Raw genomic sequence first — 16,405 nt, 5'->3', positions numbered from 1 at the left:
ATTTATTGTTTATGTTATTTAAATTGTAAAAGTAATCACATCTAATATAAACAATTAAACGATTTAAAGTTTTGGCATTTAACATTTGCATAATTCACATAATTGTCATAACCTCAAACAAGCGTTTATATAGAAGGAGAGCTGATATCAAGAGTAAGCAAATTAGCTAAATAAATATACAAATTAACCTTATCATTATTTCTTGATATTTGTTTCTTTTTAATAAATATAGCTTTTAGTATGAAATCTTACAAATATTATTCAATATTTAATGTAATACATTATTTTACAATCTAGCAAGTAATAGATTAAAATCGCATTTAAAAACATATACTATATAAAGAACAAATGCATAATTAGTTTCTGAATTGTCTTGAATTTATCATCATATTTTAATAAATCGAGTTCACATTTATATTTATATTTCAATACTTGTGTATGTTCCAAAAATTTAGCATAAAGTATGTGAGAGTAGTGTAATAATAAATAATAATTATTTCAAAATCATTTAATATCGATCTTTATCTTTTGACCAAATGGTCAATTATGGCCATTTTTAAAGTTGAGATCAATAATATATTATATTACATTATTATATAATATATTAAATTATAAAATCCTATTATATATTGTCTAGGTTTGGTACGCCTACATTTTTTCTAGAGACTCCCTCACTAATAGAAAATACCAACCGAATAATAATACAATCAAAAGAATGATAATATTGGTGTTCATGCAGCGCCGCCATTAAGGCTTACTGTGAAAGATAGTATCTTGACATGGCTTCCGATTTTCCCTTATATCATGTATTGATTATATTTTGACGTTTGGTTTGTATGTTTACAGTGTTTATTTCCACTGATAGATAGTAACGCGAAATAAATAGAATAATGCATGAATCGAACTGTGAAAAATAGTGTAATACAACCATAAGTGTATAAACATTTGGGTGTGATATATTCATTGTGTCAGTATGGGAAATTGTTTTAGTACTCCGGCAACTAAAGAAAAGCCTACTATTGACAATCGTGCCCCTATAGACGATGTGCAACCCTCACAAAACACTCCAGTGCCTACGCCGCCCCCCGATCCTATTAGACCCATTCAAATTCTCCCTGAAAATGATGTTCCGAATGCCAAAATATTCGTAGCTCTATACGACTATGATGCTAGGACAGATGAAGATTTGAGTTTTCGTAAAGGAGAACATTTAGAAATTTTAAATGATACTCAAGGAGACTGGTGGTTGGCAAGAAGCAAGAGGACCAGACAAGAAGGCTACATTCCGTCCAACTACGTTGCGAAGCTCAAATCCATAGAAGCCGAACCGTAAGTAAATAATTTTACTTTCACTTGTGGCTGTTATATATTATTCTGATGTGTTAAATAGATTTCGAATAATATTATTAGAACTAATCAAAATTGTGCTAATTGCGCAAGTTGACAGATGTCTGAATACACAAATTGACAGTTCAAAAATATTTATTTATTGGCCTTCATAGGAAACTTATATTAGTCCTATTTGTACTTTACTAGGTAGGTTATAGAAAAAGTCCTATTTGTACTTTACTAGGTACATTCATATTACCTGCAAATATTTTTATCGCTTTCTTATTTACTAGGAACGTCTAAGTAAATATTAAATACAAAAATTTGGTTGGCTCGTATGTTCTGCTTTTTCAATAATTTGATTAATTCGAGTTATTTTGACCATTTATACACACAATTATTAGACACATATATTTGTATCTAATTGATGGAAACAATAATGCTAATTTTTAAATATTTGTATCAATATTAATTGTGTACGGAAGTTGGCGTACATAAATATGTGTTTGAATATATATTTGCTTTATAAATTCCGGGTATTTAATCGCAATCTCTTATATTAACAAATAGCTATAAAATGTTTTATCACTGGGTTACCTTCAACAAATATTCTCCGAATGCAAGAATTTGAATTCGATTTTTTATTTGTATTTTGTTCGTAGAATTACTGTTGTTGAATTAAATTCATGTATATAAGTGAAACTTGCAGTTTTAAAAATTCTTTCTTTGAAATATTATTATATTATATTTGAAAAAAGCATCAATGTTGAAATAACATAAACATTTCATTGCCCTCGAATTCCTGTGCTATTCATTTTCTCAATAGCCATGCCCAGGTTCACCCCTCAAAAATTTCATAAGAAAAGTTGCAAGGTGCCATTTAACTTCTTATGAACTGTTACATATTTTGTAACCAAAAATATTGCGTTGATATAAATCTTTTTTGTTTTGTTAAAATGTTTACCGGAATTCCGGTTTCCTCTATTTCCTAAATTGCCCTGCCCAGGTTCACTTATCAATGAATCCTTACAAGTATAGATTGCAAGGTGTTGCTCAACTTTTTATTATAATGTACTTATTTATTATTCAAAATTAGAATGAAGCTTTCAGTTATAATATTTATTCAATCATTTTTATATACATACAATTTAATTCAATAATTGAATAGTTAATTATAAATTGTTAATTGATGTTTTCAGAAGTCACTTTCTACAAGCACAATAAATTTTTATTGAAATCTCACAAGATGTTAAATCGGTCAAATCGAATGTGCGAATTTTTCACTCACACGCCTTGCATTAAAACAATACTGATTTATATAAAGATTGCAATGTGGAAAGTTTGATATGCAGTTTATATTCGTTCATGATTTCTCATCGAAGTTTTCTTTATGGAAAAAATCTCTAGGCATTTAACTTCAACATATGTGTATCAAACTTTACTTGAATATTTCTGCAGCAACAAAATTTCAACAAATATCATACCACGACGTATTGGACTTTCTATGATTGATATCTGTGTTGAAAGTGTTGTTCCAATATTTTCAATTATTTATGACTTCTGTAAGTGCATTTCTTTACTCAATATATCATTTCTTATTATATAGATAGATAATATCTATCTATACCAGTGTGTTCGTACTGGACTTCAGAAAGTAAAAATTTCATACTATAGCATCTACAGGTACAATAATTTTTATTGTATTTAATTCATTTTATTTATTGATTTTATAGTAATTAGTTTCAGGTAAATTTTTATATATATCCTTTGGGACTAATCATTTTGATTATATGAGCTTCATAGGCGGTCGTATAATAAATGGGTTAGATAATCTCCTGTTTTCTTCTACTTCCTCCTAATATTTTTGGATTTTATATACCTGGAATGCCGATGGTGTTGTTGACCCTGATCTTGGAAGTACTAAAAGTATTGTAGTGTACTATAAAAATATAAATAAAAATTATACTTTGGTAAAATGTGATTTCAAAATTTCATTCTATAATTAATATGGGGGCTTTTCCGTGACTTAGTGGTTAAAAGTTAAAAGCCTTAGACTTAGACTTGTAATCATATAGTGACATCAGATTTTACTTAGAAAGACATCATAGATGACAATATATTTCCAAGTAAAAATAAGTCTTTTCCGGCATCGCTGCACTCAACAAAAAGTTACCAATATTCAGTCTTTATTAAAGTTTTCTTATAAAAGCTATAATATATTCATTAAAAAGAGATATGGATAGATAGAAATAACCCAAACATTACTGGTGCAAATTTATTACTTCTGTAAGTACATTTGTCAGTTCAGTAATATCAATGAATATTTAAGCTTCAGAAAAGAACTATTCGAAAAACATTTTCTTTGCACAGTAAAGCCTCCTGCAAACCCATATTTAAAAAACACAATATTCTAACTGTCCATGCATTTTTCTGCTGGTAACATTATCTTTCATCAAAAACAATTCGAAACTTTTTGATATAAACACTACAACACTAGACACAAACTTATTAAGGCGCGCACATATAAATTAGCCAGCTCCTTCAATACGATCGACGGTTTAGGTATTCAGCTTATGAATAAACTTCCACTCAATATCCGAAACTTAGACAGCAAAAAATTTCATGCTTCCCCAGTTAAACTTTTTAAAGAATTAGCTTTTTATGACATTACTGAATTTTCTCAATTTGATTTCAATAACTATTTTCTTGTATAATCCTTATCCTTTATCTATGTATAGACTGACCATTTGATCGCTTGTACAACCATGTTTTTTATTGCTATTTTATTAATTAAAATTTTCCACGGTTTTAAATGAGTATAACTTTCAACCTTGTGCAAGGATTTTGAGCTTGACTGGTGGTCAAATAGATTTTCATATGAACTTGATGATGAACATTGTACTTAATGTTCGAATGCTCTTTTTCAGCTCTTTTTTTCAGAAGCGAAATTCGTGCAGCTACTATGATTATTATAAAATTACTATGCTTTTAATATTAATTATGAATAAGCTTGACTGAAATAATATTATTATTATTGATTACGGCTTGCTTATGAATAAATGAATAAATAAAACATTTGATGGCGGTTTTCACGTTTCAATAACCAATCTTATAATTTTAATTAATTTCATACAATTATCTTCTTCCTCGTAGATACGCCGCTGGAGACATCTACTAATTTCTAAAAAATATTCTATTATTTGTTAGCGATCTTGCTCATTGTTTTTGTATAAACAGACTGCAGAATAAAGTTGTTTAAAAAATACAATTTTCTGTTATCGGCCCAACCCTCTAGCTTTGCAGAGTACTCTACTGCAGAGAGCTAAGGCTTTTTCATTAATATTTTTTATATTATTTTCATTTATTTATATTTTTAATGAATCTCCTTATATAATATGATATAATGATAAATAACCAATATCGTAAGTCCATTCATTCTATTTTCTTCTCCATTAAAAAGAAATTAAAGGATGCAAGACTCATGAGTATGATATCCGCGCTCCTCAGAGAATACGCATCGCGCTTCTGTCATTCGAGTTCGGGGTCAATGCATCTCCAAGGCCGATTGATGTTTTTTAAAACAGATGTTTCTCAGCCAGAGACAGATTGCCTTTTAATCCATTGCACTTGACTAATAATTTGTGGTGAATGAAACATAATTGAGGGAATTAGCATTTGTTGAATATTTTACTGACTTTTGTGTTATAAAACAATACAGCTATTTTCTTAGCTGTACAGCAACCAAATACTGCATCCGGAGAACAATCATAACAGAAAAATATTTAACATCGGTGAACTGCTGTAAACTCAAATTATGATACCAAAATATCAACATTTGATAATTGTAATATACTTATCTCTAATGAAAAATATCAGGAATATGCAATTTGATTGGTGATAAACATTTTGATGTTATTGACTATATTTAAATATTATTTGTATCTATAAATAAGTATTTGTAACTGTTAAGATTCTTTAAACAATCAACTAAGCGTATAGTATTTTTTATATACTTGCAGTAGCTGTTAATATTATAATTTGTTCATTTCTTTATTCATTTATGCGTCCTTGGTGTAGATAATAAGCTCACAATATGTACAATTTCCATATGTCGCGCCTTAAATAAGCTACTTATCTATAGAACGGAATTGATACTAAATGTATTCTACATTTACTATTATACATTTACTCGTATACTCAGCATATCGGTTGTCTGTTGGAAAAGTTGTTTTGAAATATAAAGCATGTGTTAATTTCTAAAATGTTTGTTACGCATGAGATACTAAAGTATAAATTGATCTTAAATTAAATGAAACTTGCGCAATATTGTTCTGATGCGATTGGGTGAAACACTCGAGAAATTATAGGTATTCTTGACTGTAGACCGTGAACGATGTATTCATTAATTTAATAGGTTGATAGTAATAATCGCAGTGCTAATATATATTAATAATATGCCATTATATATATCATTGCCTTTAAGACTAGTTTTTTCTTTGCCTTCCCAAATATCTAAAGAAATACATACCTAAAATTCTTTTTGAAATTCCACGGGTATGTAACCCACGCAGGGTTTTGTTGCCTATAGAATAGTGGAATCTCAAGGACACAAAAAGGATTCTTGGAATTGTACGAAGTTTGTACCACCCGTATTATTTAGTTCTATTTTAAAATATTTCATTCACAAATTGGAGTTAGGTAGCTCTTTTTGTACCCATAATTTTTCAACTTTTTTGTACCCAAGAGATTTTTATATATATTTGCACCTATTACATGATAAAATATCAGCAAATACCCAAGATTTTTAACTAAAAAAATCTTACCCAAGTTTTGAATGTTTAAAAAACTTCGATCATTATTTTTATAAATTCAAAGTCGTTACGATTTGTAACGAAGTTGAAATGTAAGGAATTTGAACAAGTTTCAAACATTTTTAATATGGGTTTAGTTATGAAATTTTAAACTTACTGATTCAAAAATTGTTAGTAGAGTGTTCATGTTTTTGGAGTTTTACTTAAGCACGTCCTTTTTTACGTTCTAATAACAGTTATTAGAACAGAAAATTCTATCACACTTCTTTTCTGTGTATTACCTACTTATTATGTTAACTTCTGCGTTCATATTAGGTTGAGGAAAAAGAAATCTATTATTTTTTCACCTAAATGTAAAACCAAAAATAATGGATTTCTTTTTTCCCAACCTAATATTTTGAGGGCTCGTTCGTGAGTAAGTTGCTAGAAGGGCTGGACCTAAATTAGAGGTCTCTGGTTCGATCCCGACATCTAAATAAATAGTAATATGTTTTTAAGTGAAAATATCCTTGATTCGGCATTGCTGCATCAACAAATATTTGCTCTATTACTGAAATTGTAATAATAATTCTTCTCACAGAGATGGGACAACTATTTGGATTGCCATCTGTAAAATCGACTAGTTAAGTCTAGTCAAATCAGCACAATAGATTATAGGACCTTAAATTCTGATAGATCTGAAAATAATAAAAAATGCAATAATTTTACCTATAAATGGTTTGTATATTTATCATAACTACGAGTATGTATTGTATATATTAGCGCTATATATTCTTTCACGATTTACCGTTTTCACAATCAGTTTTTGTACAAAGGAAATCGATCTTTGCTCCTCTTTCATGTCAATAGAGCAATTGTTCCTAGTACGGCTACGCCCTAGGCTAGGATATTGGTTGAAACTGAAATTTCTAGATCACCGTGAAATGTGAGAAAAAAATTACAAACATTTCTAATTGGTTCTAAGTTTTGTATTTAGAAGATAATGTTTTTGTGCAAATTTTATGCCAAGCCATATGTTCTTTTTGGAATGATTTGTATTGTAGAATCTTAAGATGTAGTGGCATCAGTGTCAATCCGACTCTGCATTTTAAAATGTTGTATTATATCTATTTATAAACCGAGCTCGTTGCACGTTGCACTTGGGATAATGTAATCGTACATGATAATAAGTTATTGGCAACTCAGTTAAGTCGCAAGCGAAAAGAGCTCGAAGACAAGTTCATAAATGAGGATTACGGTAACCGAGATGACCGTGGATTGAAGTCGAAATATTGCATAAGAACGCTTTATTCAGTACTCTATAAAATATCGAAAAAAGGTTATCGTAGGATAAATTGAAATGAAAATGATCATTATCAGGATGCAATAATGCAATGGTGAATTGCTGTAGCTAGCAATTAGCTGTAGTGCTGATGACCATGTTTACCATTTCCGCAATTTTTATGTAGAATTTAGCCTAGGTAACTTTACCGACTTATGATACAAATATATTTAGTAGTTGACTCTATCCGAAAGCTCTAGCTCGTATTTTATTCATTGTGAATTATACTATTATATTATGTTATTAGCTGTAGTGCTAGTTAATCGACTCTTCTTTTTCTTACTTTTTGCCAAGCTTTGACAAAGCTCGAGCTGATACTATTATCTTAATTTAAATGCAAATAAATTACGTTAATTTAAAGGACCTTTTTCATTCGTTACAATGTACATTGTACTTATTCCAAAGCTAACCATTATCTCGTAAATAATAAAATAAAGAAGATGTTTTCAATAACACATCATTAATTGCTCCGCAGTTGGAACAAGCACGCATCTTGCATATTTGATTATTATTTTTGTACTAGAATACTCCTTAGTTCTTGACACGTCTCTGAAACGCGAATCGAGTATTGGGCCTTCGATTCGGTGACCTACAAGATATTTAATCAATTTGTAATTATGCAAATGGTACATTGATGATAGTTATAATCCTAAGTCAGTGATAATGATTTTTTTTAATTGCACGTAATTCTGCGTTAGTTAATTAACATTGCAGATAACTTTAGAAGCATGATTGATACGCGGAAATACTTTGAATTAGTTTTATATCTGATTTTTTACACTGGCCTACGAAAAAATTTGTTTTGTTTGGTGCATCAAATGTTAGAGCTGATTTTTATAGTATTTTTTGCGCTGATTTCAAATCTGCAAACTATTTTCTTGTATCAGCTCTAGTCTGGAACTTGCAAAGAAGTTGCAGAAGCCAGGTCCATTCTATGTCGTCACGAAAAAGAACTTTTCACAGTGTCAACTAATGTCCCAACTAAGGCCGAATGGGTCTTGTAAGTTTGTATGTACTACGAGTAGGTATATCTCATTAAAATAACATTCTGAATTGTATTACTATTTTGTACTTACATTCCTTATTATCATATATATCATATCTTGAAAACTAAAGCTTATAGAAAAAAACCAATGTCATTTTTGAAATCAGCGCCCCAAATATACTTAAAGACAGCATTAAAATCGTTTGCACCTTTTTCTTTGTTGACCTGTGTTATCAGTTGAAAATGTTTAATTTAATAATCACTAAAAAGTGTGATAGTGACATTAAAGTGATTTTAAAAAATATTGGTTATTAAATAAACAGAAATGTTTTCCAATTATCTTTTATCATTGGTCAATATCTTGACGCCTTCAAAATATGCGAGTGCCGCTCTTTGAACTAAATAACAAAAAATTGATTTAATGGACAGATTATGTTGCATCATGTGTTTATAAATGACAAGTTTATTTATTTTTTAAAGCAATTTTTTATTTTGTAATCAAGATCTGATAATTTACCACATTCACCTTCACAAAAAATCAATTCTTATCAAACTTTTTATTGCAGTATCGATGACGCGAAATTAACCTTGAAGAGGAGACCTCCTGCACGGTGTATTTGTTCACGTAATGTCTATATTATTATTTAATATAAGGCATAATTGCTGTAATATTAATATGGATAACTAGCCATTCGTGCTATGTCGCCTTAAATAGATTAAAACAAATTATTGACTCTATTTATATCTTCAAATGAATTTTATTGGAGTAATATTCCATGTCTTACCGACTCGTTATGTTGTATAAATAGACTTTTTGTTTGATATAGGAAAATATAGAGGAGTTATTTTATAGAATTTATTGTGCTTACTTATAGCATCTAACTAGTCACAACATTTTTATTTATTTATTCGAACTTTTTATATATTATTTTATATCTTATATTTCATGTCTTTATATCTTTTTATATTTCATATTGATTTTTACAAATATTTGTTAATATACAATATTTTTATACCCTAATAAAATGTCTACTACTACTCCTATTCTACCACAACTCTATTTTTCTAGTAGTAAGTTTATTAATGGTCGATACAAACATCATTCCAATTCTAATCAAATTCGTACTTCATAAGGTTTTTTAAATATCTAAGGACTTGTCATTATATTCATTATTACAACTCAATTCTTTAGTTGTAATTTTTATATTCAATTTATGTACAAACACCGGGACTCGACCCGCGAACCTTTTTTAAGCGAATCTGGCTCATCAGTATGCTTTCCGTATTTTTATAATTGGAAATTTTTTAAATTATTTAGTTTTGATCATTAATTGTTATATTTGATGGTAAATGGATATAGGTTGGAACTTTACCTTAAATCTCGATTATTAAAAAAAAATCATATTACATTTTTTAACGTATGTTATCTTAAATACAAAATTACACTTTAATACACATTTTTTATATGTTGGATAATCCACATAACAAATTTGTCTGATAAGAACTTAATCCCCATGCTTAATCTGTAATTTCTAATCTTTTTGTATTGAATCAAAGCAAAAGCAAAATTTAAGATTAGGCGTTTCTGAATATTGATTTAAAATGATAAATTCAGCTATTTAATAAAAACAAAATTAAGAATAGATGACTGACGCCAATTTGTATTTCAGTCATCACCAAATTATATAATTTGATTTTTTCTCTGTGTTGGTAACAAAATGCGCAATGTGATTGTTAAGGTCATTACCGTAGTTTTTGCTTCCTGGAATCTACCGGAAACATGTCCAGTTAATCCGGATGGCACGTGTTATTTTATGTGATCAATGAATAACAAATCGACCTTAGTGATTTGTTTATTTCGATGCCTGTCGAATTGTTATGCAATACGAATATCGTGGCACTTGCGATGCATATTGTAAATGATGGGAATTCTTTCCAAACGTCGAACGAAAAATGAAGTGTTAAGATATTAATGTAATTGTTAGTAATACATATATTAACTTTTGAAAACTGGCGCAAAATAAATTATTATACAGTAAAAAATTTTGTTGGTAAATTTACGCATCAGCAACTGTTTGCATGTTCAAACATTAATAGTAAAACGATTTTAATGTAAGATTTTTATTTGATGTTCTTCATATATGCCTATTTATTTCTTTTATCAAGGTTATTTAAATACTGTTATCAGATTCTTCGCAATATATATTTATGCTTCGTTATTCGTCAATGGGCGTTCAAATGAAAGTTATTTTAAACAGGTAATTTCCGTATACGGACTTCTGCCTAATTTCCAGGCGATATTTATTCTCGTGGTCTCGTCTCGATATTTATGTTACTAATTGGAAAGATAACCTGGCAATCAATCGTTGACACACCTTTTTATTGCGAATTGCATATCAATTTTCAAAGAAGTATCAATATGATTAAAGTTATCAATTGAAAATAAATATTAATTATGATTAATTTGTTATTTATTTGCATACTTGTGAAATATTTGGAATTTCTCTGACTGCTGATTAATTCTTGTATTAAATGACACATTCATATGTCTTGTAATTAATTTCATTATACTGATATTCTATGCTTCGATATTTCAATTTATAACATTTAATAAAATGAGCACCTCATTAGCGAATTCTTACTATGCTTTTATGTACTAGAAGTTTTTCTTATGTGAGTAATTCAAAAATATAATTGAACAAATATTATATTTTATAATTTCAACAACGGTAATAAATGGAATTGATTAGATTTTTTTTATTCAAAACATATCTTGAAACAGAGCTCGAGGTCAAATCAAGTTACATTTAGAGGAGGGCTTTCCAAAGTCGACTAATTTTAAAAATTTTACTTTTAATAGTTTTACAAATAGTCCTAATTCTTGAAAGGTAAATGTGCCATTATTTTTGGATATGCTTCTAGGTATGTTATTTATGGCTACGGTTCCAAAGTTTAATGAAAATTAACGACAATAACCGAAAAATGGTCACTGTTTGACCAAAGCTCTGGGTTGCCTTTTTTTATTGCCCTTGCTTACTTAAGACATTTAGCTACCTACAAGATTCCATTTTTATATTCTACACCAGGGGTCGGCAAGCTTTTAACTGTGGTGTGCCGAGCCACTCTACCAATATGATTCAGGGTGCCGCCTGAAATATATAACCAGGTTCTGGGGGAGAAGAATTATAACCAAATTTATCTTTTAAACATTTTTATTAACTAGTGGGATGCATGGCATCGTGCCTTAATTCAAATTGCTAGAACTTCCCATACTGAAATTAAAAATCTTGGTACTGAACCCAAAAAAATTACACAAAATATGTACACAGTATTAAAATCTCTATAAAATATCTGATAATTTGATGTACATAAGTCCAATGGGTGTAAAATTACTACAATGTTTGTAAACAATACTACAATGGGTGTAAAATTACTACAATGTTTGTAAAAAATACTACAATGGGTGTAAAATTACTACAATGTTTGTAAAAATACTACAATGGGTGTGAAATTACTACAATGTTTGTAAACAATACTACAATGGGTGTAAAATTACTACAATGTTTGTAAAAATACTACAATGGGTGTAAAATTACTACAAAGTTTGTAAAAATACTACAATGGGTGTAAAATTACTACAATGTTTGTAAACAATACTACAATGGGTGTAAAAATACTACAACGTTTGTAAAAATACTACAATGGGTGTAAAATTACTACAATGTTTGTAAACAATACTTCAATGGGTGTAAAATTACAAAGTTTGTAAACAATACTACAATGGGTGTAAAAATACTACAATGTTTGTAAAAATACTACAATGGGTGTAAAATTACTACAATGTTTGTAAACAATACTACAATGGGTGTAAAATTACTACAATGTTCGTAAAAATACTACAATGTGTGAAATTACTACAATACACAATACAATACAGTGTTTGTAAAAATACTACAATGGGTGTAAAATTACTACAATGTTTGTAAAAATACTACAATGGGTGTGAAATTACTACAATGTTTGTAAACAATACTACAATGTTTGTAAAAATACTACAATGGGTGTAAAATTACTACAATGTTTGTAAACAATACTACAATGGGTGTAAAAATACTACAATGAGTGTAAAATTACTACAATGTTTGTAAACAATACTACAATGGGTGTAAAAATACTACAATGTTTGTAAAAATACTACAATGGGTGTAAAATTACTACAATGTTTGTAAACAATACTACAATGGGTGTAAAAATACTACGATGGGTGTAAAATTACTACAATGTTTGTAAACAATACTACAATGGGTGTAACATTACTACAATGTTCGTAAAAATACTACAATGGGTGTAAAATTACTACAATGTTTGTAAACAATTCTACAATGAGTGTAAAAATACTACAATGTTTGTAAAAATACTACAATGGGTGTAAAATTACTACAATGTTTGTAAACAATACTACAATGGGTGTAAAAATACTACAATGGGTGTAAAATTACTACAATGTTTGTAAACAATACTACAATGGGTGTAAAAATACTACAATGGGTGTAAAATTACTACAATGTTTGTAAACAATACTACAATGGGTGTAACATTACTACAATGTTCGTAAAAATACTACAATGGGTGTGAAATTACTACAATGTTTGTAAACAATACTACAATGAGTGTAAAATTACTACAATGTTTGTAAACAATACTACAATCGGTGTAAAATTACTACAATGTTTGTAAAAATACTACAATGGGTGTAAAATTACTACAATGTTTGTAAAAATACTACAATGGGTGTGAAATTACTACAATGGGTTTGTAAAAATACTACAATGGGTTTGTAAAAATACTACAATGGGTGAATCTATACTATATTCATAAATATTCTATACTATTTTTATATATTCTAAACTATCTTGTATATTTATATTCTATACTATTCTATATTCTTTTTCTATTCTATTATCTAGTTTTGTCAAAAAAATTTTCACAGTTGATTTCTTCGTTCTTATTTTTCTTCTAAATCTGATCTTTTTGAATTCTGATCTTGTCTTTTTTACTTCTAATTTGAAATTCAAATTCTACTCAACTTCTATTTAATTTCGAATTAGCTTTATTCTGATCCACATGGGGTTGCACTTAAAAGCTCATAATTTTCAAAACTCGCGTGATTATTTTTTTCTCACAAATGTCATGATAGTTACAATCAATACTACCTACCAACGACTTAAAATTGAGTTTTGGGACATCCTGTATATATATACCACGTATTAAATATTTGGTTTTATTCTGAGAGAGATGTCAACTATAATCTATATTTTGCAGCTGAGCACAAATATTTTATTTTAAACTATGTCGTCAAGGATTATCTCGATTCTATATTGTCTAGTTCATTTACTAATCGTTCTTATTTTATTTTATTATCATATTGTTTGCAACAGCAGATAATTGTGTTTGTTTATTTGATAAGGTCGCGAGGCGTTTCACTTACTCAAAGGCAAAGGCGGGTCCGCGATGTATGTTTGTCATGTCGAACAGTTATGTTTGATTCATGACATACTTGAAGACGGAAAGACTGCTCATCACAGTTATATTTATACATACTCTTGTATTATGTATAATGTAGGTACTTACTCTATAGTTATATTTTAATAACGCAACCGGGTTTGTACTTCGTGACATTAAAACCCAAAAAATTATGTAAAACTATGCTGGTTTCCTTTTAAGATTTGTACATATATTGTTTTACATATAATTGGTAATGCGTTTAAAATCAGCGATGACTAATATATGAAACAAGTAAGCGTTCAAAATGCTATAAGCAAAACTATAACAAGCTCTCGACAAGAATTCTTATAAGATTCTTTATTAGAGTATTTATTATTTCATTAAAGCTTTTAAACCAGAAAACTTAAAATAGTTTCTCAAATTTTTGGAAGCTAGAAGTATTTATATTTTCATTATATACATTATAATACTTGTACGGTATTGTTAAAAAATCCAGAAAATCCGATTGCTAATTTTGTTTTTCCGGCTTTCAAGTCTTTCTGAATCGAATGAGACCAACTTTGAAAGTAAGAAAGCCGAAATGTAAGCCGATTTTTAAACTTTCGCCGTTTTCTCAAAAACCGAAGCAACCTCTCCGATTTCAAAAATTTAGAAGCCATCTTATGTAACTCGATAAGGATTATTGTTTATCAGTTTTATGCGACTGCGATCGAGCCGCTTCTTTGTTATTAGCAGAAAAGTGGTTAAATCATAGATTTATTTCTTTCTTTGATAAGCGGTTGAATTATAAAAATTCATCAAAGTCCAGAATTGCGCCCCGTGTTTAGGCGATTCTAATCAGAATCTATGCCGAACAACTCTATACATTCCGTGTCCGGTAGATAGTTAGCTACTGATCACAGTTGCCGTCCAAACTTAAATAAATACAATTTTAGAACATGAAATACATGAAATGAAATGAGTTAAAAACAAGCTGATTATACAATTACACATATTATAAGTATGTTTGAAAGACACAATTGGAAATCGTAATGATTTTTTTTAAAGCGAAAATGTTTTTTTCGAAATAAACTATTGAATATTTCATCTAAGTATCTGAATCCTTGTTCTTATTGATTTAGTTGGTTATGTATACGTATGGGGAACTTTATGCAACTTGTCTTAAGGCAAAATGCTACTAATAACTAGTTTTTATTAGATCAAGTTTCTTAGATCAAGAATGAGCAACCCGTGGCCGGCGGTCTTCATGCGTTCCTGCAAATATTTTTCTGCGGTCCGCCAAGGATTTCTAAAACATAATTTTATTTATTTCACAACTTTGTTTCATCAATACACTAATTATAATCAATTAATATCCTTATCTATGATTATGATTATAAATATTCTTTTCTTTTCGCATTGATTGTGCGGCCCACCATGAAATTTTAAAAACTAAATGCAGCTCTTGGGAAAAAACGGTTGCTCATTGCTAATATTTCCATATTAATAATATTTTACATACTATATATTCTACATTTTTTATAATCGTAATAGTTTTTTTGACTAGTAGATGGTGTGTATATTATCAAATTCAAATAATCAAATAAGAAAGAAAAAAACGGTTGCTCATTGCTAATATTTCCATATTAATAATATTTTACATACTATATATTCTACATTTTTGTATAATCGTAATAGTTTCTTGACTAAGTAGATGGTGTGTATATTATCAAATTCAAATAATCAATTAAGAAAAAAAAAACGGTTGCTCATTGCTAATATTTCCATATTATATATTTTACATACTATATATTCTACATTTTTGTATAATCGTAATAGTTTCTTGACTAAGTAGATGGTGTGTATATTATCAAATTTCAAATAATCAATAAGAAAGAAAAAAACGGTTGCTCATTGCTAATATTTCCATATTAATAATATTTTACATACTATATATTCTACATTTTTTGTATAATCGTAATAGTTTCTTGACTAAGTAGATGGTGTGTATATTATCAAATTCAAATAATCAAATAAAGAAAGAAAAAAACGGTTGCTCATTGCTAATATTTCCATATTAATAATATTTTACATACTATATATTCTACATTTTTTGTATAATCGTATAGTTTTCTTGACTAAGTAGATGTGTGTATATTATCAAATTCAAATAATCAATAAAGAAAGAAAAAAAACGGTTGCTCATTGCTAATATTTCCATATTAATAATATTTTACATACTATATATTCTACATTTTTGTATAATCGTAATAGTTTCTTGACTAAGTAGATGGTGTGTATATTATCAAATTCAATAATCAATAAAGAAAGAAAAAACGGTTTGCTCATTGCTAATATTTCCATATTAATAATATTTGACATACTATTATTCTACATTTTGTATAATCGTAATAGTTTCTTGACTAAGTAGATGGTGTGTATATTATCAAATTCAAATAATCAATTAAGAAAGAA

The 16,405-nt window shown here is 28.5% G+C and overlaps 1 pseudogene; it reads left to right on the top strand.

The window, feature by feature from the left end:
• Positions 1–781: 781 nt before the first annotated feature.
• LOC113366689 overlaps positions 782–16,405 on the top strand; it is a 51,708-nt pseudogene continuing 36,084 nt past the window's right edge.

Source organism: Ctenocephalides felis, unplaced genomic scaffold, assembly GCF_003426905.1.
Source record: "Ctenocephalides felis isolate EL2017-DRISC unplaced genomic scaffold, ASM342690v1 CF-g0.4_SCAFFOLD_01170, whole genome shotgun sequence".
NCBI lineage: Eukaryota > Metazoa > Arthropoda > Insecta > Siphonaptera > Pulicidae > Ctenocephalides > Ctenocephalides felis.
Note: the sequence above shows the minus strand (reverse complement) of the source record. Positions and strands in the feature narration are given on the sequence as shown.